Source organism: Chaetodon auriga, chromosome 1 (assembly GCF_051107435.1).
Source record: "Chaetodon auriga isolate fChaAug3 chromosome 1, fChaAug3.hap1, whole genome shotgun sequence".
NCBI lineage: Eukaryota > Metazoa > Chordata > Actinopteri > Chaetodontiformes > Chaetodontidae > Chaetodon > Chaetodon auriga.
Genome location: NC_135074.1, coordinates 1,382,821 through 1,406,359, shown reverse-complemented (window position 1 = coordinate 1,406,359; position 23,539 = coordinate 1,382,821). Strand labels below are relative to the sequence as shown.

Genomic DNA, 23,539 nt, shown 5'->3' with positions numbered 1-23,539 from the left:
ACCCAGCAAATGTGTCCATTGTGATCGAGGGCAAGCAAGTGATCACCAGGTGTGGAACAAGAACCAAGGTTTGTGTACTCTTGATGGGACTGATCTATGCCCTCAACCTTGAGTATCCCAAAAAGCTCAAGAGCACCTTCAGAGTGTTCCAGAAAATCTTTTTGGGCATTGATGGTGCTAAATTGCACAACAAGGTCCACAGCCTCAAAAGTAAGCTAATGGAGTGAAATGTTTGTATCCAAGTTTAAGCACAGCAAGCCTTTTCTACACTGCAAAGACATTTGGGTTTGTAATTCCTGGAACTTAATGTGCTTCATATTTGTTTTGATCCTTGCCAATGTTCTGTTTACCTGGTAAGCCGAATTTATTACCCTGAACTCTTAAAAAGACTGGGGATACAAGACAATTTACTCTTCAACAATGGAGCAGCCTTCCATTCTTCATACATTGAAGCCATGCATACCACTGTGGAATTCGGTGGTATTATAGACTAATTGGTTGAACATTGTGTAAATTCACCACTTTTAGTAGTTTGGATAGGGGAGACCGGGGACAGTTGTAACACAGGGATAGTTGTAACACTCTCAGTTTGACCAGTCAGGAAGGAGCTGTGGTGATGCCATCAATATAGCCCATGCCCACTTCTAAAGTGAGCTCACAGGTGAAGCCACATGTCCCTAGGGTAAAAGCTCTCTGTTTTGGAGAAGAAAAACTATTTTTCAGGTAAGAAAGTAAAAATTTTCACCATAAATATTTTTTGCATAGTGTCCATTGTGTTGCAGATACAGTTGTTTCACTTACATAAGTGCAATTAGTAGTTTCTCTAGTTTAATTTGATGTGTTGCATTAGTGCTAGCTTTGAAGCTAAATGCTAAAAATGGTTAGCTTTTTAATGGCTGCCTGGGTCGGGGATGGTTGTAACAGTTCTTAAAAGAGTTACAACCGTCCCCTTATGTTGACATTTTATGCTTTTCTCCTTTTTACAGCATGCCTAGGCAGAGGAACCGCAAAACAGACAGGGGTGTCCCTGCAGAAGTTCTACAGAGGGCAGCAGCTGAAGTGAAGGAAGGAACATCTGTGAGACGAGTCGCTAAGGCCCACAACATCTGTTATGTTACCTTATACAGATACTGTAAAGCCTCAGAGAAGCTTAGAGAAGAGGGTAACGGCGAGAAACCCCATGTAGGCTAACGTAGTAGCCAGAAGGTGTTCAGTGAGGAACAGGAGGGACTCGTGGCAGACTACTTAAAAGAAGCTGCTGACATGTACTATGGATTAAACCCTCAAGAGGTAACAAGATGTTCAAGTGCTTTTGCAATAATACAGACAAAGAGAAACAGTATAAAAAAAATAATGGCAAATGAATAGTTGATAATGTGTATTTCTGATGTCTTAGGTGAGGAAGTTTGCCTACCAGTTGGCAGTTCAATACAACTGCAAGCACCCCCAGTCCTGGGCTAAGAACTCCATGGCAGGCCAAGACTAGTTTTCAAGCTTCATGAAACGTCATCCTGATCTGTCCATCAGAAGTGCACAGCCAACCAGCTTGTCTTCGGGCCACAAGCTTCAATCGCACAAACGTGGAGAGATTTTTCAAGAAGCTTGGAGATGTCATTGAGAAGCACAGGTTGGATGGAAATGATATCTGGAATGTCGATGTGACAGGTGTCACTACAGTCCAGACTCCAGACCAAATCATTGCTCGCCGTGGTGTCAAACAAGTGGGGGCCATGACATCAGGAGAGAGAGGTGTTCTGGTGTCAGTAGCATGTGCTGTGAATGCATTGGGAAATGCCATCCCTCCGACCTGTGTCTTCCCACGCAAAAGGTACCAAGAGCATTTCTTAGCTGGTGGACCACCGGGCAGTGTTGGATGTGGCAACGCCTCCGGATGGATGCAGGAGGAGGAGTTTCTTGTTTTCTTGAAACATTTTGTGAAGCATACAAAGGTCACTCCTCAAAGGAAAGCTTTGCTATTGTTAGATAAACACAGCTCACACATAACCGTGCAGGCAGTAAACTACTCCAAAGAAAATGGCATTATCCTTCTTACATTTCCACCACACTGTAGTCACAAATTGCAACCCCTGGATCGTAGCGTGTATGGTCCGTTTAAAAAAATGATCAACACAGCCAGCGATGCATGGATGAGGATGAATCCTGCTAAAACCATGACCATCTACAACATTCCGAGTCTGGTTAACACTGCGTTCCCACTTGCTGCAACACCAAACAACATACAGGCTGGATTTCGATGTACAGGAATATGGCCTTTTAACCCAGAAATTTTTCAAGACTGTTACTTGTGTCACAGACAGGCCTGATCCATCTACCATACCCTCCAAACTTTTTAAACTTTTTTACACCAGTAAAACAGGCATGAGAAGAGGAAGAAAAGAAGAGAATCAGTGCAAAAAAGAAAATCAACTATCATGGGCAAAAGAAGAATATTGCAAGCAAGAAGAAAGCAGCAAAAGAAAGGCCCAGGCATGATGACACAGAAGATGCTGACTCCTCAGATGATGAAAACATCTGCATTGTGTGCTTGGAGCACTTTGATAATTCACGGCCAAAGGAAGTGTGGATCAGATGTCAGCAATGTAGATTCTGGGCCCATGAAGCCTGCACCCCAGGCAAGGACAGGTACATTCGCCACAATTGCCTGTCTGATTAAACGAAACGGCAGTTTACATGGTTAATAGGTTCAAAAGTGGTTTGTTGATTGTTCCATAGATCTCTATTATATTTATTTTGTGTTTTATACATTGATTTATTTTATAGTGTTTGTTTTTATTGTATTTAACTTGCACTTTTTAGTTATTTTTTATCATTATTTTTGTATTCTTAGATTTATACTGTTCCTTCTTTAGAATTCATTAAAGTTCTTGCATATAATTATTAGTGTGGATCTTTTTTAAGTATAACAATTTAAGTGTTACAACCATCCCCTAGTAGTGTTACAACTTACCCCAGTACCGGGGTAGGTTGTAACAACATACCACTTTGTGTTTGACAATAATTTACTTAAACTGTGATGGTGTATTAAAAGTGCAAGTGAATGTATTTTATAGCAGACAAATATGGGTACTACATGTCAAAATCTGAGATCTCCAGCACAAATAACAACTGAGTTACACTTGCTCAAACAAAAAGTGTTACAATTGTCCCCGGTCTCCCCTACTTAAACTGTTTTATTCTTTCTGAATATTGCTTGGCTTAGTTTGGAAATAGATCTGATGATTTATTACAATTTTGGGTGTTTATATATTTTTGTACATCCTTTTACTATAAAACTTGTTGGCCAGAGTGTACTGTTTTTGGATTAACCAAAGACTGTTAAAATGTGAAAATACCTGTCTTTTGTTCAGACCAGTACTGACTAGCCCATTCACTATCTAATAAGAAATTATGCATGCATATTTTTCAATCACATCTAAAATGGATGGTTGACATACGATAATGACTTTTCCTGACAGAATAAGAACTAAGAATGAAGATCTTTATGTTAGAATTGATAAACTAATCTGTATCTTTAGGGTTAATTCAGGAACCAGATGTAACTTCTGTACTTATTGTGACTAAACAGTGGTTAACTTCAAGTCAGCTTTAAGTTGAAATGTTTTCCAAGTTTACGAGAAGTACCTATTTCAAAGGGGAACATAGTTACACAGCAGCATGCTTCTGTACTTTCTTGAGCAATCCTGAATGCATGTTTTTTTTTTTTTTTTTTTCTCCAGTTAAAGAACTGTTGAATGTGCAAAGGATTTCTTTGTATTTCCATTTGGTTGATTAAATAATTATTGATACCAATATTGTTTTGTGTGTCTAAAATTTCATGGTATTAAATAGAATTTAAAGAATTTAACCAATTTCTTTGAGCAATCACATATGTAAAAAGAAAAAAAAAGTTAGAATTCAGCAAAAATAATTTCAGTAATAACATGCAAATAAATGAGTTAAACTTTAACTAATTTATTTTAGTAATTACATGTGTAAAAAAAAAAAAGAGTTAGAATTTAACTTATTTTTAAAGTGCATTTTAGCTATTGAACTTGGGTAATATGTAATCAACAGTAATGGTTAAAATCAACTCAAATAAAATGAGTGCAAATTTTTACACCAATTTTATTGGTTAGATTGTAACAGTTTGTTTTTTCAGTAGTGCTAAAATTTGTATCTCTTTTACTAAAATTGGAAAACTATTTCTGAACTGCTTTCAGAACTGCATTATTTGATAGGCTGTGCATCTGTGCCTATAACAAACCAAGTCATTCTAGATACCTTTAAGAATCACAACCTCTGTGTAGACTAGCCGGTCATTAAAGAACTGACCAGTGCATTATTTTCATTTATCCCTTTGTTAAAAGCTCTGGCAAATGATGGCCCATTAGCTACTGCTTTCAAACTCAGACAGTATTATAAGGCACACTTTCATATGATAGACCCAACTGAATATGTACTTGAGTCCCCAACAAAGCAAAGTTTTCAGTATGTTCCCATACTGAAATCATTACAGCAGTTACTCAGACAGAATGATATGCACAATAAAGTTGTTGATAGTCATGCAGGGCAGCATTCAGTGAATGAGGAGTAGTGTAGATCATATCGAGATGGTATTCACAAAACAATGAGTTTCTATCAGGTGAGGAACTTCAAATTTCTTTGTGCTTGTATGTAGATGATTTTGAAATCTGCAAACCATTGGAGACATCACGCAAAAAGCATAAACTTTGCACAGTTTATTGGATTTTAGGAAACTTGCCACCAGGTTGTCACTCTCCTCAATTTATCTTGTGTTGTTATGTAAAACTGATGACATGAAGACCTTTGGCTATCAGAAAATATTTCAGCCTCCTTTGCAATACCTTGTCACTTTAGAGCAGTAGGGGGTGTTCATCGATCATCTAGGAACATTTATTAAAGGCACAGTTCAGTGTGTAGTAGCAGATAACCTTGGAGTTCATGGATTAGCTAGTTTTGTGGAGAGTTTCTCTGGAGATTACTTCTGTAGATTTTGTACTGCCATGCGCTCAGAGATTCAGTCAAAGGAAGTGAAAAATGGTGAATTTGCACTCAGAACTGAAGAGCTACATCAAGTACATGTGGCAAGTGTACGTGAGAAGGGGGTAACTTGTTGTGGTGTGAAAAATACATGTGTTTCAGCTGAGAGCCTTTCTTTCTTTAAGGTTACTACAGGCTTCCCCCCTGATGTAGCTCACAATTTCTTCAAGGGCATAGTACCTGCTGAGCTAGCTGAATGCTTTCAGTTACTAATAGCCAAGAGGTATTTCACTTTTGAGAGTCTAAATCAGGGGTGGGCAATTAATTTTTACAAGGGGCCGCATGAGAAACCTGAGCTGTGTTGGAGGGCCAAACCAACAATAACTTGAACTTAATTCTGCTCAATATTAATTTTCTCCCATTGTAAAAAGCAAAAAATTATATATTTTGATTAGCTGCTACTGGTAATCAGAAGAAAAAGGATATTCTGTAAATATTTTGATAAATATATGAAACTATGGTGTAGGTCAAACAGGAAAATACTCCTATAGAAGTAATGAACAGTAAAAACAAAAACAATCATTACATCAGTGTTTCATTTTATTTTTAACATGTATGTTAAAGATCAGCAGTTGGTCAACTTTATACAAAAAGCAAAATGTGCTTTTAATGTTTTTCACTTCATTTTACATGTTCAGTGGAAAAATCCAGTCTGTCTTGGGCTTAAACAAGTGCATTGAAAACTGGCTGAATGTCTGAGAATGTCTGCATTCTCTTCAAAAAACGGTTTACTTTTTCTAGCAATTTTGTGGGATATGACATAACTTGTCTTGACAGCTGCATCTCTGGATGTGCAAAGTTTAGTAAAAAGTCCTTGTTGATTTTGCAGCATAACTAGCAAAGCATCCGACTCCCTTGCGCGCTCTGAATCAGACAACTTCTTGTATTTCTCCTCATTTTTGGTCACATAGTGGCGATTCAAACTGTAATCCTTGAACACAGCGACCTGTGGACCACAAACTAAGCTCACAGCTTTACCTTTGACTGCTATACATAAATATTCAGCAGTCCATGTCTTGTTGAAAACGCGGCATTCGGTATCAACTTTTCTTTTTTTGGTGTGAGCTGACATTTTGAGGGCTAGCTGGCCAGCATCACTTATGGCTGGTCACCCACACATGTGCGTCCTTATATCAATTTAAAAAGAAAAAAAAAAGAAACAAACAAAAACAAACGGCACACTTTTCAAAATAAAAGCAACACAGTTGTATTGCGTGCACAGCATAAATACTTTTTCACTTACGTTCTAATTTATGATTGACCTCACGCAGGCCGGACAGGGATGCCCTAAGGGCCAGATGTGGCCCGTGGGCCGTAAAATGCCCAGGTCTGGTCTAAATGAGATGTTTCAGACATTTCCATACAAATGGGGAGACAAGACTAATTGGCCTCATTTATTACCACGTATGTTCCAAAGTAAAAAAAAAAAAAAAAAACATTTGGTGGCAATGCACATGAGAATTGGTGTTTGTTACCACTAAATGTTGGAAACTGATGCCTGATGATGAGCTAGCTTGGCAACTCATACTAGACTTGGAGGATATTGTTGATCTGGTCGTTTGTTCTATCTATACCAACGAGTCAATTGCATACTTGGAGAGTAAAATATCAGAGCACTGATATAGGTACCAAGAACTTTTCCCAGAAAGAAGACTGCTGCCAAAACATCACTTTCTGGAACATTATCCAGCAATGATTCGCCACTTCCTGTCACTCATCTGTCGTTTTGCTAGACAATGACAATCAGATTATAGGTGAATGCAATTCCATGCCCAACTGTTGGTGGCAGCAGTGCGCCAAATAGGCAGGTCCACTGTCAATAAAGCTGACAGAAGAAGACTATCATTTGAATAAACACAACAATGATCATCCATGACAGCGTTACCACAGGCGGGCTGGAGACAACACGGAGAACCGCTTGATGGCAGCCAACGTTTTGTAGAGATTGTTGGTAAGTCACAAATCCCCCTGGTTGTCATTAATGTTTGAAAGAACATTAATTGCTGCTGTCACTCAGCTCAAGGCTGACAGAGGTTCTCTACACTTCTTAAGTTTGTAGTATTCCTAGAACCTTTCAAGGAGGTGTTTCATGAGCTGTTTACGCTAGGAAGGATTGCCATTGTTATACCCGTGACCAGTGCCTCGTGTGAGCGGAGCTTTTCAGCCCTAAGGTCATTTTCACACCTGACCAAGCTGACTCGGTTCGACTGGGGAGCTGAAAGTCACAGATATGGCTATTAGATATGACTGAATTTGTGAGACGTTTCAGTTCCCATCACAAAAACCACAGAATTATGCTTTTTTGAGATGAGCCAAATGTACAGTAGTTACTTGTATAGTCAGTTAAGAGCAGTATTGTTTGGATCTTGCCTCTGCCTTAAGTTTCTCACATGGTACTGTGTGTGAGAGAGATGTTCTCAAACTGACAGTGCAGTGCTGGTGATTTCTCTGATCAACAAAAAGTAAGAACAGGTTATATTTGTCCAATGTAAGATAAAAAGTGCATGAATACTAAATTGTAAAACATGTTTTTGAATACTATTTTATTTCCTTTGAAGTTGCCCACGTCCTCAAATGTGAAATTGAAAATGAGTTTTACGGTCTACATGTTTTTAATTAAAATGTTTGAAAAAGGTGTGCTTTATCATAAATGTGACTGCATGCATGTTGGACAAATACTTGGATAAATACCTCTGTGAGAAATGTGGCCCCCTGATGTCCCCTTACTTAGAAAAATCCTAGATCCGCCACTGGTGTGGCAATAGTATTCAGTGCAATCCCGCAAAGTGACAGTCCGCCCTGGTTTTCCCCACAGTTCAGTTCTATCCAGTGTTTTTACCGCGGATCTTCCGACGAAATCAAAACAGGAAATCAAAATGTTGCATACCTGGATAGCGTCTCTTAGCGCAGTGCAACGACTTAATAAGGCGAATATGTACAGTACTTACAATACTCGGGACCTGTCAGTCAGTCAGTCAGTTAGGTCATATGTTTTTTTCCTATTGGTCTTTTTCAAAACTGCTGGGCTATGTGGAGAAAGGGGATTGGATTATTGAATGACTGTGGGTGGTGTTGGAGACAAATGTGAATCAGGGCTCTCAAGTCTCACGCGTTGGCCATGAGACACATGCATTTCAACCCGTTCACACGCTCACACGCCACACCTTGTATTTCTCATGCAGAGAAATTACTAGGATAACGGCTACCAAGTTGCTTCGCTATTTTTTATAACAGTGGAACAGGTAGAGGAATTAGTGATGTGTCAGTCACGAACGGAATGGCTCTTTGAAGTGAACGATCTGAGCTGGCTACTGCCTGCGGGCCGGAGTGGGAGCCACTTTTGTTCAACTAAATTAGTGATGTGTCGGTCGCGAACGAAACGGCTCTTAGAGCCGGCTCCTGCCTGGGAGCCAGAGTGGGAGCTGCTTTGGGGGTTTTGTTTGTTTGGTTGTTTGTTTTTTTCTCTGGACTTTTTTTCCGTTCAAGCCACACGTGATTGGTCAACTACATGATGTGTGGTGGCGGGGGAGGGGGAGGAGCGGAGGTTACAGACACAGCGCGCGCGTGGGCACACACACACACACACACACACACACACTCACACAGACAAAACGCTGGAAAGGTGAGACTGCAGGAAATGCAATAAAATTTGATATAAAGTATGTTTTGTACATTAGTAAATAATTTTACACATAATTTTACATTATTTTGGTAATAAATACATTTAAGCAACAAAAAATCTGAAGAGCCACTTGGGAGCTGAAAGAGCCAGCTCTTTTATGAGAGCCGAGCCGTGAGAACCAGCTCTCTTAAGAGAGCCGGAATTCCCATTATAGTGACTCCAAACAAAAGTCGGTGTCACTGAGAGGCTGAGCGAGGGAGCATGGCACTGCTGACTCACTACACAAACGACAAAGACATTTCCATATTTCCGAGTGTGTCCGTATTTATTTTTAACGCCGAACAAACAGGCTAAGCAAGGCAAAGCTGAGACAGGTCTTTGAATACTTAGTTTTCTGTTAGATCATGCGGTCAACAAAAAATACACTCTCCCTACTCACCCCCTCTCCATCCGCCGCAGCTGTGAACAGGTGAATATATGCCGCCCCTTCATTCATTCAATCACTCAATCACTGCTCTAACCACACCCCCCGTGACATGCGTGAACGGTGTCAAACTGACAGCTGATGCCAACACATATTTTCGCATATAGCACCTACACCCATCACTACTATGGAGACCAAAGTGGCCGTGTTTGCTCTGGTCTTTCTTTTGCTTTTTTTCACTGTTTTCGACTGTCTGGGGACGCCGTAAGCAGCCATGGCCCTATTAATTACAGTAGGGATCAGCTGATCACCACACCAGAAGGAGGAGATACAGACACATCCTCCCGTCCATCATCATGGGGAATGTGAGATCTCTTCCCAATAAGATGGACAAGTTAGCAGCGCTGACCCGGCACCAGAGAGACTACCGGGCGTGCCGCATCATGATGTTTATGGAAACATGGCTGACTGCGCTGATTCCAGACACATATGCAGCACCAGACGGCTTTAAGTTGCTGCGGGCAGACAGGATGAGAGAGAGTGGTAAGAGGAAAGGAGGAGGGCTGGCAGTGTTTGTGGAAGACAGATGGTGTAACTCTGGGCACATCACTATTAAAGAACAACTCTGCTGCAAGGACATTGAACTGTTAGCCGTTAGCATGAGGCCATATTACCTGCTGCGAGAATCTTCAAATGTTATCGTGATAGCTGCGTATATTCCCGCCTCTGCTAACGCTGATGCAGCCTGTGATGTCCTCCACTCTGTCACAAGCATGCTGCAGACAGAGCACCTACAGGCCTCCTTATCTCTGGGACTTTAATCATGCCTCTCCATCCTCCACTCTGCCCACATTCACCCAGTATGTTACATGTTGCACTAGAGACAATAAGATACTGGATTTGTGTTATGCCAACACCAAGCTGTGTCCCGCACAGTGGCGAGGCTCTGAAGGACTATTTCGACACAACTGTGTGGGAGGAATTTTGTGATTCTCATAGAGAGGACATCGATAGTCTCACACACTGCATAACCGACCATATTAACTTCTGTGTGGAAAACAACGTAGCCACCAGGACTGTACAGTGTTTTTCCAACAACAAACCGTGGATTAACCCCGACAAAAAGGCTCTCCTTAAGGAGAAGAAGAGGGCCTTTCAGTCAGGAAATAAGGATGAGCTGAAGGCTGTGCAGAAGAAGCTGAGAAGGAAGATCAGAGAGGGGATGAACACCTACAGGAGGAAGATGAAGGATCAGCTGCAGCAGAAAAATGAGTGGAGTCTGGAGAGGCCTAAAAACCATCTCTGGCCACAAGGAACCTGACTCCCAAGCTGCGGGGGACCAAAAGTAGGCGAATGACCTGAACATATTCTTCAATAGCTCAGTCATCTGCCCCTCCCCCAGACCATTCCTCCATGCTGCAGCCCCCCCTCCCTTCACCCAGTGTACCCAACTCCTCCAATGGAAACATGGCTGACTGCGTTGACTCCAACTCCTCACAACACAACCGCACTTTACAAGAGAGGCCAGAGCAGACTTTATCTGCTCAGGAGACTGAGGTCGTTTGGAGTGCAGGGAGCACTCCTGAAGACCTTTTATAACACTGTGGTGGCATCAGCCATCTTTTATGGAGTCGTCTGCTGGGGGAGCAGCATCTCGACAGCTGACAGGAAGAGAGTTGACAAACTGATCAAGAAGGCCAGCTCTGTCCTGGGATGCCCCCTCGACTCAGTGGAGGTGGTAGGAGAGAGGAGGATGATGGCTAAGCTGTCATCCATGGTTGAGAACGATTCCCACCCCCTGCAGGACACTTGAACAGCACCAGAGAGCTCCTTCAGTGACAGACTGTTTCACCCAAAGTGTGTGAAGGAACGCTATTGCAGGTCCTTCCTTCCTGCAGCAGTTAGACTTTGCAACCAGCAGTGCTCCCAGTAGACCAAACACTCACCAAGACTTTCAAACTGACTGAATTATAATACACATCAACTGTGTTCAGTTACACTGCAAAAATATTTAGCTCAGGTGAATTTCAACTTAAGGTGCAATATATCAGTCTTTCAATCAGGTGTATTATTACTCCTATGTGCAATATCAATACTCCAGTCAGGAGTAATATCATCCAATGTGCAATATCAGTACCTGGCAAATCTCTCATTTCCAATGTGCAATATTGGTATTTCTTCTGTGCCATGGTGTAAAATTGAAAACACTATATATTGTTACCACTCCCATATTTTACATTTCCCCATACTAGGTAGCTAGTTTCTGTATTTCCCCTTGTTTAAATTGTTCATATTTTTCAATATTCCTTGTTTATATTGCTTGTTTGCTATTTAATGTCTTTTTTACTGATGCTCTCTATTTTTTGCTATCCACTTTGCTGCTGTAATACTGGAAATTTCCCCACTGTGGGACTACTAAAGGAATATCTTATCTTATTAAGTTAGTTATACCATTAGTCATCATGTATGTTAGGATGAGTATTAGAAAATGTTATCATGATTATTGAAGAATGTAAAAATTGTCTAACGCATGTTGTGAACGATGTTGAATGCCATTGAAAATTGATCATTTAGAATATATGTGATTGATGTAGGGGAATTAGTTATTAAACCTCTAAATTAATGTTGCATTTGTTAATAAAATACGGGGCACCAACCTTCCTCAGCTAAGAAGGATTTTATTTATCATGTCTAATAATGCTGAGGTAGTGACAATGAATGAACCAACAGTAGATCAGTCTGATAATCTAAGGCGGAAATTCTCAGCACAGGGATTGCTTATATCTAGCTCAAAAGGACACTGTCTGACCACAACTTGTATCAAAATGATTATTTATTAAACACAATAATGAAATGAATATGAATAATGGATAACACGACTGATTATATGGGTGATACAAAGTAACACAAACAACTGCAGGGAGAAACTTATGGCAAAATAATGGCAAAATGAGTTTGGTGATAGTGAGAAGTAGGTTTTAAGGGAAAAATGGGGACACAAATGTAAAGTTAATTTGTTGAATGAATGGTTGAGAGAATTTAAACAAATTGACAGTATCTTAACCTCACGGACCAACTCTTATTCAATCCCGCTTAAGCATGCCTACTTTGTCAGCGACGCTCCTGTAGATGTCTGCTCAGAACTGACACGAAGAGGTTCTGCGTTACCATCCGTAGCTCTGATCTGCACTGCGGTCTGCCGGACAAATCAAGCAAACCACGGTTGATAGCCGGTGTTGGACAGGGATGTCTTCGGTGTCGGCTGCAGACGAGGAATGGCTTTTGATGGTTTTTTAACCTGAACCAAAAGTTCAGTAGCTGACTGCAGGTCTTCAGTGCGGACAGTTGGCTGGCGACTGTATGGCAAGACTTTAGACTACTAGTAATAAGACTGAGAAACTCTTCAATGACTGGTCGAAAATGTCTTCAAAATTATTATTACGTGACTATTATTACGTGACTAAGGAAACTCCACGGAAAAACAGCTGAAAGAGACAAAAGAATGATCGAGATTCAAACTCAAAAACAGAACAGGACAAAGACTAAAAGAAAACTTAACTGAGTGTCCGCTACATGCTGCAGACGGTATGCTCGCTCCAGGGTGTGTCTAATCAATAGGCCGTCACGTATGTGGGATGGTTTACAGGCACGCAACATGATTTCACCTCATAGAGCGAGAATTGACTAATGATTCATATGAGGGGCTCATCTGCTTCTCACTATGGTCAATTGCATATATTTTAAATGATCAATGTTCAATGGCGTTTCAACATTGTTCATGTGTCAGACACCTTGGATGAATAATGACAACATTCAACAATAAACATGATAGCATTTCCTAATACTCATCCTAATAAACATGATGACTAGGGAATAACTATCTTGATATGACAAATGAATAAAGAAAGGCAGACTATATTTGCTGAAATGATTATCGCTATTATGGTTACTATTAATAACTGTCTCACGTCAAGCATATTCAACCTAACCACTATGAACCTCTAGATGGCAGTATGGTTCCACGGTAGAAACTCATACAAATTTTTTTAGGAGAATCAAAATCACAGTTTTGTCATTCTATGAAGCAAAAAAGCATTAATATCACCCAGATTATGGGCTTAGTACTGTAAGAACATCAAAATTTGACTCAAACAAATAGATTTCGTTATCCTGGTGTTATAGAAAAGAAGGCACACAGACATACAAAAGTTTGCTTCAGCAGATGAGTCCCTCATACAAATCCTTAGTTAATTCTCTTTCTATGAGGTGAAATCACATCGCTTGCCTGCAAACCATCCGACATGCCCGACGGTCTATTTATCATTAGACACGCCCTGGAGCGTATATATTGTCTGCAGCATGCAGCAGACGCTCATTCTTCTCCCGTTCATTCCCTCGTTACTTCTCATTCCTTCTTAGTCTTCCTGTAGTCTTAGTCTTGTTTTCGTCTTGTCTCGTTGTCTTCTCAGTTTGTTGCTGTTCATATTTACGCCTAGTAGCTTGGTTTCTTCATTCAGAAAAACGTTCTTTTTCTATTTTTTTTTTTTTTTTTATCTTCGTGAAACTTTAATTTTTATGCTAAGTCACATAACTTTTCCAAAGTTAAATTCTAGTTACGTAATAATAATTTTGGAGACATTTTCGACCGGCCATCGAAGAGACTCTCAATTTTATTATTAACCTAAAGATTTTGCCATACGGCCCCCAATTCTCCGTGCCGAAGACCTGTAGCCAGCCTTGACCTACCTGTTTGGGTTAAATAACCATCAGAAGCCGCTCTGTGCTAGTGTTGCTTTCATCAACAAAAATAATGACTAAATATTGTCGTCAACGAACCTTTATCACGTGACGAAAAAGAGATGCAGCGTAAAGGCTGGTCATGTGACGATAACTATAGTTAAATATATAATGCAATATTGTTGACGAATATAAACAAGACTAAATGTGGTTTACAAAACAAAAACTCTGCTAAAATGTCTCTTCATTTTCATTGTCGACTAAAACAAGACGAGATTAAATGTTATAATGTTATTTCGTCTCGTTTAGTCATGTTGTGACTATTATTTTGCAGTGTTTCTGTTTCCTGTGTCTCACTTCAGGGGCTGCATCAGGTCGCACTGCACAGTCGCAAGCGACATCACTTCCTCAATCCCAACTCGCAGCATTATTTAGAAGATGCAGCTGTGGTAGGTTAGCGTTAACGACAGACAACTGACACAGAGAACAGGACCAATGGCCGGCCAATCTGACTTCAGTTTACAAACAATACAAATTTTGGACATCCTGGTCAAAGATGCACTCATCTTTGCTCACGCAGCGAAACACCGGAGGAGAGGAAAACAGGTTGGTGTGCTCGTGCTTCTTCGCCAGGGCTGACTACGCACAGCGTTACCAGGAAAATTTCTCTCTAACGTGCATTCACTGCCCAACAAACTGGAGGAATTGCAACTGCTGTTGGGTAAAAACAGGGACTTTTCTTCATCTGTGGTTTTGTGCTACTCGGAGACGTGGCTGTTTGGATTAATACCGCAAATACAGCAAAACTAAAGGTGGAGGAATCAGTTTCACCATCAATAGTGGTTGGTGCAACCACGTGACAGTGATCCAGCAGCACTGTTCTCCTAACCTGGAATCTTTTATCATTAACTGTAAGTCCTTTTATTCACCCCGTGAGTTTGCTTCATTCGTTTACATCCCACCACAGGCCAACGTGCAGGACACACTGCGCATGCTCGCCGACCAGGTACTGTGTATGTAAGGACTCTTTAGTCCTTGTCCTTGGTGACGTTAACAAAGGTAACCTCACTTACAAAGTCCCTAAAAATGCCTGACCAGAGAGGAGAATATTCTGAATCACTGTTACACCACAGTCAGGGATGCTTATCCCCCCCCCCAGTGATGGGAATTTCGGCTCTTTTCAGAGAGCCAATTCTCACGGCTCGGCTCTCATAAAAGAGCCAGCTCTTTCGGCTCCCAAGTGGCTCTTCAAATATTTTGTTGCTTAAAATTATTTATTACCAAAATAATGTAAAATTATGTGTAAAATTATTTACTAATGTACAAAACATACTTTATATCAAAAGTTACTGCATTTCCTGCGGTCACTCATTTTCTCACCTTTCCAGCATTTTGTCTGTCATGGCTGTGTGTGTGTGTGTGTGTGTGCGTGTGTGTGTGAGTGTGTGCGCGTGCGCTGTATCTGTAACCTCCACCTCCAGGACCCTGAGGCGTGCAGAAAAGATTGTGGCTGATCCCTCTCACCCCGGACACAAACTCTTTGAGTCACTCCCCTCTGGCAGGAGGCTGCGGTCCATCAGGACCAAAACCTCACGCCACAAGAACAGTTTTTTCCCGTCTGCTGTCAGCCTTATAAACAAGGCCCAAAACCCCCCCAACCAGGGTTCTAAATTAACTTTTTTGATCACCAGCCAATGTGGCTGGTGACCTTCTAAAGTTACCAGCCAATCAGAATTTCCACTGGCCAAATTTATTCCCGGTGAAAATAAGAGAGATTATGAGTGCCACTGAATGCATTTGATCATTTTATTTACATTGTTGGCATGAAAAATGCACAGAAAGTACAACACATGAAACAAAATATACACAGAAAGTGCAAACATTTAATTTATACAAACAAAAAATGCTGTCAGATTTATTATTTTATAAAAGACATTTTTCCAGTATTTAGTATCATTACATTCCTAATGAAATGTATTTTTCCTTTCAACTTAAAGTGTTTCTGCTTTCCTTCTTTAATAAGAAATATATATAAGTAACAGCCATGACTTAAACACTTGCAAAAAATTGCATTGGTAATAAATTGAATTATGTATGTACAACTAGAAAACACAAATAGTGCAGCAGTCAGTATTGCAGACTCCTTAGGCTCTCCTGATGACTTCGGGCACTCTCATGGTCCTTTACTGCCTCGACTTTAAAATTATTAGTCCCCACCACAAAATTGTTCGTCTTGTTTTTTTCTTTCGTGTACATGCGGCAATCCTTACAAACATGACAGCATTTTCGTGATCAAACACAAGCCATTCACGACCTGTCAGCCATTTAGCGTTAAACTTTCTTTTCTTCGTTTCGCACGCTTTGTCGACATTCTCATCCCCTGCCTCCTTCCTCTTCTCGCCCCCAGACGTCTGTCCCAACCACGCATTTAGTTTAACTTTACTTTTTACTTTTAGCTAGCTCAGTCTCCTTTTTTACAGTTTATACGCCGCCGTTCATTCTTCTTCTTCTTCTTTGTGTTTGCGTTTCCGTGGTTTCTCGCGCCGGTTGCACTACAAACTGCAGTGTGCCTGCGCACAGCCAATGGGCGTCTTGTACGTCATCACGTAGCATTACGACAGTGTTCATGGGAAATGTAGGACGGACTGTCCGGGGGACAAATGACCAAGAACTGTAGAGCGTCTCTGACTGACATGATTGCCTAATGCATTACCGGCCAAATTGGCTAGTAAGTTTTTATTTACACCCGCCAATATGAATTTTAACCCGCATTTGGCGGGTTGGCGGGTGTTAATTTAGAACCCTGCCCCCGACACTCTTCACACGCCACCTCTGCCTCATCTTGCCACACTGACGTAAGTACAACTCTATGCGTTACAATAACGCTCAGCTTGGACTTCCTTCTAAAAAAAAAAGAGACTGTGTTTCCGGAAAAAACAAACAAACAAAAAGCAGACTTGTGTATATATATTTATATTGTTATATTTTGTGCTCTTATTTTAGTAGATGTGTCATACACCAACTTCACCACAACAAATTCCTTGTATGTGTAAAATCGTACTTGGCAATAAAGCTTTTTCTGATTCTGATTCTGATTCAAGAAATTAACACTATATTCGTATCCCCATTTTTCCTCAAACTACTTCTCACTATTGCCAAACTCATTCTGCCATTATTTTGGCATAACTCTCTCCATACAGTTGTTTGTGTTCCGTCATATTACCAATATTATTTGTCATATTATTCATTATTCATCTTCATTCCCTTAATTGTGTTTAATAAATAAGACTTTTCATTCAAGTCGTGGTCAGACGGTGTCCTTTTGAGCTGGATATAAGCAATCCCTGTATCGAGAATTTATGCTTCAGATTATCAGAGTGGTCCAACATTAGTTCAGTCGTTATCATTAAATCAGCAGTACAAGAAATAATAAATAAAATCTTTCTGAGCTGAGAAAGGTTGGTGCCCCTATTTTATTAATGAATGCAACATTAACTTAGAGGTTTAATGAACTGATTCCCCTACTCTAACTTTAAAGTCATAGTGAGAAATGGTGGCAGAAGTACTAAAAATAGCAGTTCTAGTGGTGATTGTAGCATTTGTATATATAATGCTAAGAGTAGAAGTGAGACTTAACATTTGTAGCAGTAGTATAAGAAGTCGTAGCTGGAGTTCTGGTGATGGTAGCATCAGGCAGTGTAGTAGTAGTAATATGTGTTGTGGTAATAGTAGCTCAATACTCATTGTACGATTTGTCTAGGTGATATACAGTGGTTGCTAGGGTGTTGATTTTTACTTTTTAGCAGCTCCTCTACCTGAACACCTGGCTACAGTCCGCCTTCAGAGCTTTTAACGTTGGTTTTATTAACAATTTTAACCTGTTTTGGAACCGTCCCTCCTTTAACAGGGCCGATGGAGTTCACCCCAACAGGCTTGGTAGCCAAATGCTAACAGCTAATATTCACCACGCTGTCCACGCCACGAGATTGACTGTTTACCTGTCACACCCCCTCCCCAGATTCTTTGTCTCCGTCTGTACCAGCTGTTCATAGTACTATTACACTCACTAGCCCCCTCTACAGTTCACAGTTGTCACTACCACCTAAACCGGACATCTTTCCCATACAATCCATTACAGGCAGACGTTTTCCCCGGACTTACAGACAGAGCGTTTTTAACAGAGACAATCTTGTACACCCGCACATTTTATCTCCCTGTGGTTATGATAGCATGTTCAGAACATTAACCTGGCTGTGCTGAACGTGCACTCTCTTTTAAACAAATCTTTTATCATAAATGACCTGATTTTAGACAAGTTAGATGGGTTACTTTTAACATGAGACATGGCTTGGCACAGAGGCACCAGTTGTTCTCACCGAGGCTTGCCCACCAAATTTTAACTTTTTATTCTCTACCAGGGGAGCGAGGAGAGGAGGCGGGACTGCATCAATTTTTAATAATATTTTAATGTCAAAGGAAGTTTATTTTAACAGTTACTCATCTTTTGAGTATCACGCCTTTGTTTTTAGCAGTCCTCCTGTTCTCTGCATCACTGTTTATAGACCACCCCATCATTCCACTGCTTTTATCAATGAATTTTCAGAGCTTTTATCAATCATACACACCTCTTATAACAGAATTTTAATAACTGGCGATTTTAACTTGCACCTTTTAAATTGCATGGATTTTAACCAGCACGTCACACAGCCACCTCACAACAGAGGACACACCCTGGACCTGGTCTTAACCTATGGCCTCTCCACTGGTGTGTCCTCTGTTGTTGACCTGGCTGTTTCCGACCATTATTGTGTGTATTTTAACATTGCCAGTTTTAACCATCAGGATGCCCCGGTGAGAACAGTGAGAAAACGCCACCTAACTTCTGAGATTCTGTGGCTCCACTTTTAACAAAAACAGTAAAAACAAAACCTTTACCCCTGTGGAGAAGTAAAGATGAAATTAAAAAATCAAAAAGACTATGCAGGATTGGGGAGAGAAGGTGGAGAAAAAACAAACTCACAGTCCACTATGAAATATTCCGTGAACAACTCAAATCGTACAATAAAACAGTCAAACAGGCAAGAATATCTCATTTCTCAAACCTCATCTCAAATAACAAAAACAATCCAAAATTACATTTCTCCATCTTCGATCTTTTAACTAACACCAAGTTTAAAAAATCCCCAGAGACACCAACGGACGCCCTCTGCGAGGACTTTGCAGACCACTTCAGAAGTAAAATCGACGACATCAGATCCAGTCTTGTATCACATCAGAACGTAACTTTTAACACACTGTGACAGTCAATTTTATCCGAGGAAACACTGGAGAGTTTTGCCCTGGTCGATGCAAGGACACTTGATTGAGTTTTCTCCCAGGTAAACCCAACAACCTGCCTTTTAGATCCAATTCCCACATCACTTTTAAAGACATTTTAAGGATTCTTCGAGGAACAGATTTTAAATATAGTGAATTGCTCTCTTCAGATGGGTGTCTTCCCTGCTGCCTTCAAAACAGCAGTGGTGAAGCCCCTTCTGAAGAAGAGCAATTTATACCCCAACCTACTAATAACCTGTATCCAACTTACCCTTTTTAAGTAAGATTTTAGAAAAGCTGGTTTTTAACCAACTAAATTATTTCTTAATAGTAACAACATTTTAGAGAAATATCAGTCTGGTTTTAGAGTGAACCACAGTACCGAGACAGCCCTTTTAAAGATTTTAAATGATATCCTGGTGCTACTGGATCTAAGTGCTGCCTTTGATACAGTAGATCACCACAGTTTATTAAACAGACTCAGAAACCTGGTTGGCCTCTCTGGTACTGTTTTTAATTGGTTTTACCAATTTTTATCTCACAGACCGTTGTTTTTATGTAAGTTTGGATACATGTTCCTCCAGAACCCATGAAATGAAGTGTGGGGTGCCCCAAGGGTCAATTTTAGGTCCAGTACTTTTTAATCTTTACATGCTTCACCTTGGGGATGTCATCAGGAGTCACGGCATCGGCTTCCACAGCTACGCTGATGATACACAGCTTTACATTGCCGTGTCTCCTGATGACACGGGGCCTATTGATGCCTTTTTAAACTCTATTTTAGACATTAAGTCATGGATGGCAGAGAACTTCCTATAGCTCAACCAGGATAAAACAGAGGTTTTAGTTATTGGTCCTGAAGGCAAGAGAGAGACACTTTTACCAAAACTACAAGGTTTTACACCCTCACAATCTGTTAAGAACCTGGGTGTCATTTTTGACTCTGAGCTTAGTTTTATTCCTCATATTAAAAATGTAACAAAGAGTCCGCCCATTTCTCTCTCAGGCTAACACGGAGGTACTGATGCATGCTTTTATCTCTTGCCGTCTAGATTATCGTAATGCCCTGCTCTCTGGTCTTCCCAAAAAGGCTATCTATAACTTACAATTACTCCAGAACTCAGCCACATGTGTGCTGACGAGGACCAGAGGGCGGGAGCACATTACACCGGTTTTAGAATCGCTGCATTGGCTCCCCATGTGTTTCAGGAACGATTTTAAGGTGCTTTTATTAGTTTTTAAGTGTCTTAACGGTCTTGGGCCATCTTATTTATCCAACCTGCTTTTATTATATCAGCCCTCGCGGATCCTGAGGTCCTCTGGCACCGACCTTTTAATTGTTCCAAGGGTTTGGACCAAAACCCGCAGGGAGGCGGCATTCAGCCATTATCGTCCGAAGCTTTGGAACAGCCTGCCGGAGGGCATCAAGACTGTAGAGACCGTTGATGTTTTTAAAGGGAAGCTCAAGACTCACCTTTTTAGTTTGGCTTTTAATTGATTTCTTTTACTCTTTTAATTCAGACCTGTTTTACCCTATCATATTGTCTTTTAGATTTTAGGTCCTTTTACTCTATTCTATTTTAGGTCTTAGGTATCTTATTCTATTGTCTTTTGGGTTTCAGGTCTTTTTATTTTTATTTTTATTTTATTTTTATTCCATTGTCTTTTATGTTGTAGCTCCAGTGCTTGCTCACAGGGGGCCTCCACGCTGGGAGGTGTGTCTGGTCTGCCCGCCGGGACGTCATCCTGGGGACCCCTCGGGCCCGGAGGACTGAGGGGCTCTGCCCTGTGTGTGGAGTCCACCCCGGTCTGCCCGAGTCGGGGGACCGACGGGCTCTGCACTATGTGTGGGGTCCATCCTGGTCTATCTGGATCGGGGGCCTCTGTTGCGGCAGTGCTCCCTGTGGCTGTGATCCCTTGCAGCGTGGATGAGCTCCCCATAGGTGGTTTTTTCCTCTCTTGATTCCTCAGTGCCCTGCCATGTTATTACACTGACAGTTTCGTTGGGGTGTGTGTGTGTGTGTGTGTGTGTGTGGTTGTGTACTATTGTACTACTGTTTCATGTTTTTATCCTTTGTCAAGCACCTTGTGTCGCATTTTTATGTATGAAAGGTGCTATACAAATAGAGTTTGATTGATTGATTGATTGGTAGAGCAGCTAGATTACACTAGGGTGTAATTTATGGTTACCATGGTGTTTTAGGTTGTGGTCATTAAGGTACACTAGGTGGTTGCAAGGGTGTTTATAGGCCATTGCTTGGGTGTACTAGATGGCTGCCATCGTATTTGATAAATACGATAAATAATTATTATAATAATAATTATTGTACACAGGAAGCAAATAGTGCTCCTCATTAGTGATGGGCACGGCAGTTCTTTTAGATGTACTGAATCACTAGAATCAGTTCACTAGAAAGATTTGTTCAAAAGATTCATTCACTGAATCACCGAATCATTCAGTGCTTGGCAGGAGGAGCCTGCGACTCCTGAACTGATATACGGCTGAACGGTTCAAGTTTCAGTTCAGTTCACAGCTTCCAGGACCGGGTGACGAGAGTGTTGTGACTGTGTTGCTTTGACAAACACATTTGTAAATATAAAACTATATATAACTATATTATAACTCATGATGTTTTAAGTGTCCTATACTATGGTATGCTATTTAACTGGTCTACTCGGCAAATTGGGCTCAGTGAGTGATCCGTTCACTGAGCGTATACCCCACAGTACATTCAGTACACTGAATATGCACCGTTCCCTCGCAAATTGTCGCAATGAGATGATCAGACAGTCATGCGTTTTCTCAAACTGTGGGTTTTATACACTATTTGTTACATGCTCCTACTGTACTGTTGTTGCGGTGGCAAATTTAGCAGAGTTTAAAAAAAAGTTAGTTTTCTCCGAGGTACACATGAACACAAAACACCCCTATCTCCCTCCGTCGCTCCTCATTACTGCCAGCATAACGTTTTAAGTTTGTTTATCTGGAAACTAAATCTGTTAAAACAACGGGGAACAACGGTCGCCATGAAAGTGTATCCCTCAGAGGAAAATGATTCAGGAGAGTGTAGTTCACTGAGTGATTCATGCGTCGGTGACGCGGCGCAGTCGGCGCACGCGGTGATTCGTTCGTTTCTCAGTTCAGTTGAACTGTCAGCAGCGCCGCCTGCTAACAGTTCACTTTCTCAGTTCACTTTCTCAGTTCAGTTGAACTGTCAAGTGATTCGTTCGTTTCTCAGTTCAGTTGAACTGTCAGCAGCGCCGCCTGCTAACAGTTCACTTTCTCAGTTCACTTTCTCAGTTCAGTTGAACTGTCAAGTGATTCGTTCGTTCGAGAAACAAACAAATCACTTGAGGAAGTGATTTGGTTCAGTACGTTCACTTAAAAGATTTGTTCTTTTGAACGAATCGTTCGCGAACGAGACAACACTACTCCTCATACACCTCTCTGTAACTTGGACGAACCCAGCTCGCTTTCTTTTGCAAACACTGATATACTTTCATCCTCTGAGTCAGCGTCACCAACCTTGCTGCTGAGATCTCAAGCCTGACCAGCCAGATTCCCTATACCAGAGTTTACTTATGAAGCGGAGCTGCAACTGCTGAAGGCCAACCAGGAATTCCTGAACAATGGCAGCCTCCTGAACCCAAACCCAAAACTGAAGTCTGACATTTTGGAGGCCTTAGCTTCACAAATAATAAAGTACAAAGCAAGTGCTCAAGTGCACGTTCAAGTGCTCAATTTGATGATGTTGCAGAAGCTTTGATTACAGAGCATCCTTGCTTAAGGGAGCAAGGTTCTGTTACTGGATTCTGTAGTTGGAAGATCAGGAGGTATGAGATTGTGCAGGACATGCCCTTCATTGCAGAATATATATATTTGAAATTGATTGTCTGGGATATCACTAACTCCCTTCCGTTATTTTATATATAATATAGTCGGGCGCAAGATATTCAAGTCACCCAGCTGACTGATCTGTTTGATTAGGCCTGAATTGAGAGCATATATAAGTGTTTTTTTGTTTTGTTTTTTGTTTAACCCTTCTTTACAGATAAGTGCAGAATTCACATGTATCACCACCATGCCACTGATCTTGAAGTTTCCTGCCGAAGGGAGGACCAGCAAGACGCAAGATTGGTGATATTGGCTGTCATTGACCAGGTTTGTGATGACAAAAGATATATTTAGTATGTTAAGGAAAAGCACCACAGAATTTATTTTCTGCAAGCAGCAACAAATCCTGATAGTGTGCCTTAACATTCATTTGACATGCTAAATATCAGATTTACACTGGATCAGAAAATCAAATCAATCATAAATTATAAATGATTGTCCAATGTGTTTTCAGGGAGAAATGACAAGAAAAGTAGCTCCACAC

General features: G+C 40.9%; 2 long non-coding RNA genes across 2 annotated transcripts; both read left to right on the top strand.

The window, feature by feature from the left end:
• Positions 1–1,004: 1,004 nt before the first annotated feature.
• LOC143324751 (uncharacterized) lies at positions 1,005–3,350 on the top strand. The gene is made up of 2 exons (XR_013077480.1): positions 1,005–1,290; positions 1,397–3,350. It is a non-coding gene; the product is annotated as an uncharacterized LOC143324751 (long non-coding RNA).
• Positions 3,351–6,906: 3,556 nt separating this feature from the next.
• LOC143338257 (uncharacterized) lies at positions 6,907–23,322 on the top strand. Its single transcript, XR_013079249.1, has 3 exons — positions 6,907–7,012; positions 20,838–21,103; positions 23,213–23,322. It is a non-coding gene; the product is annotated as an uncharacterized LOC143338257 (long non-coding RNA).
• Positions 23,323–23,539: the final 217 nt, after the last annotated feature.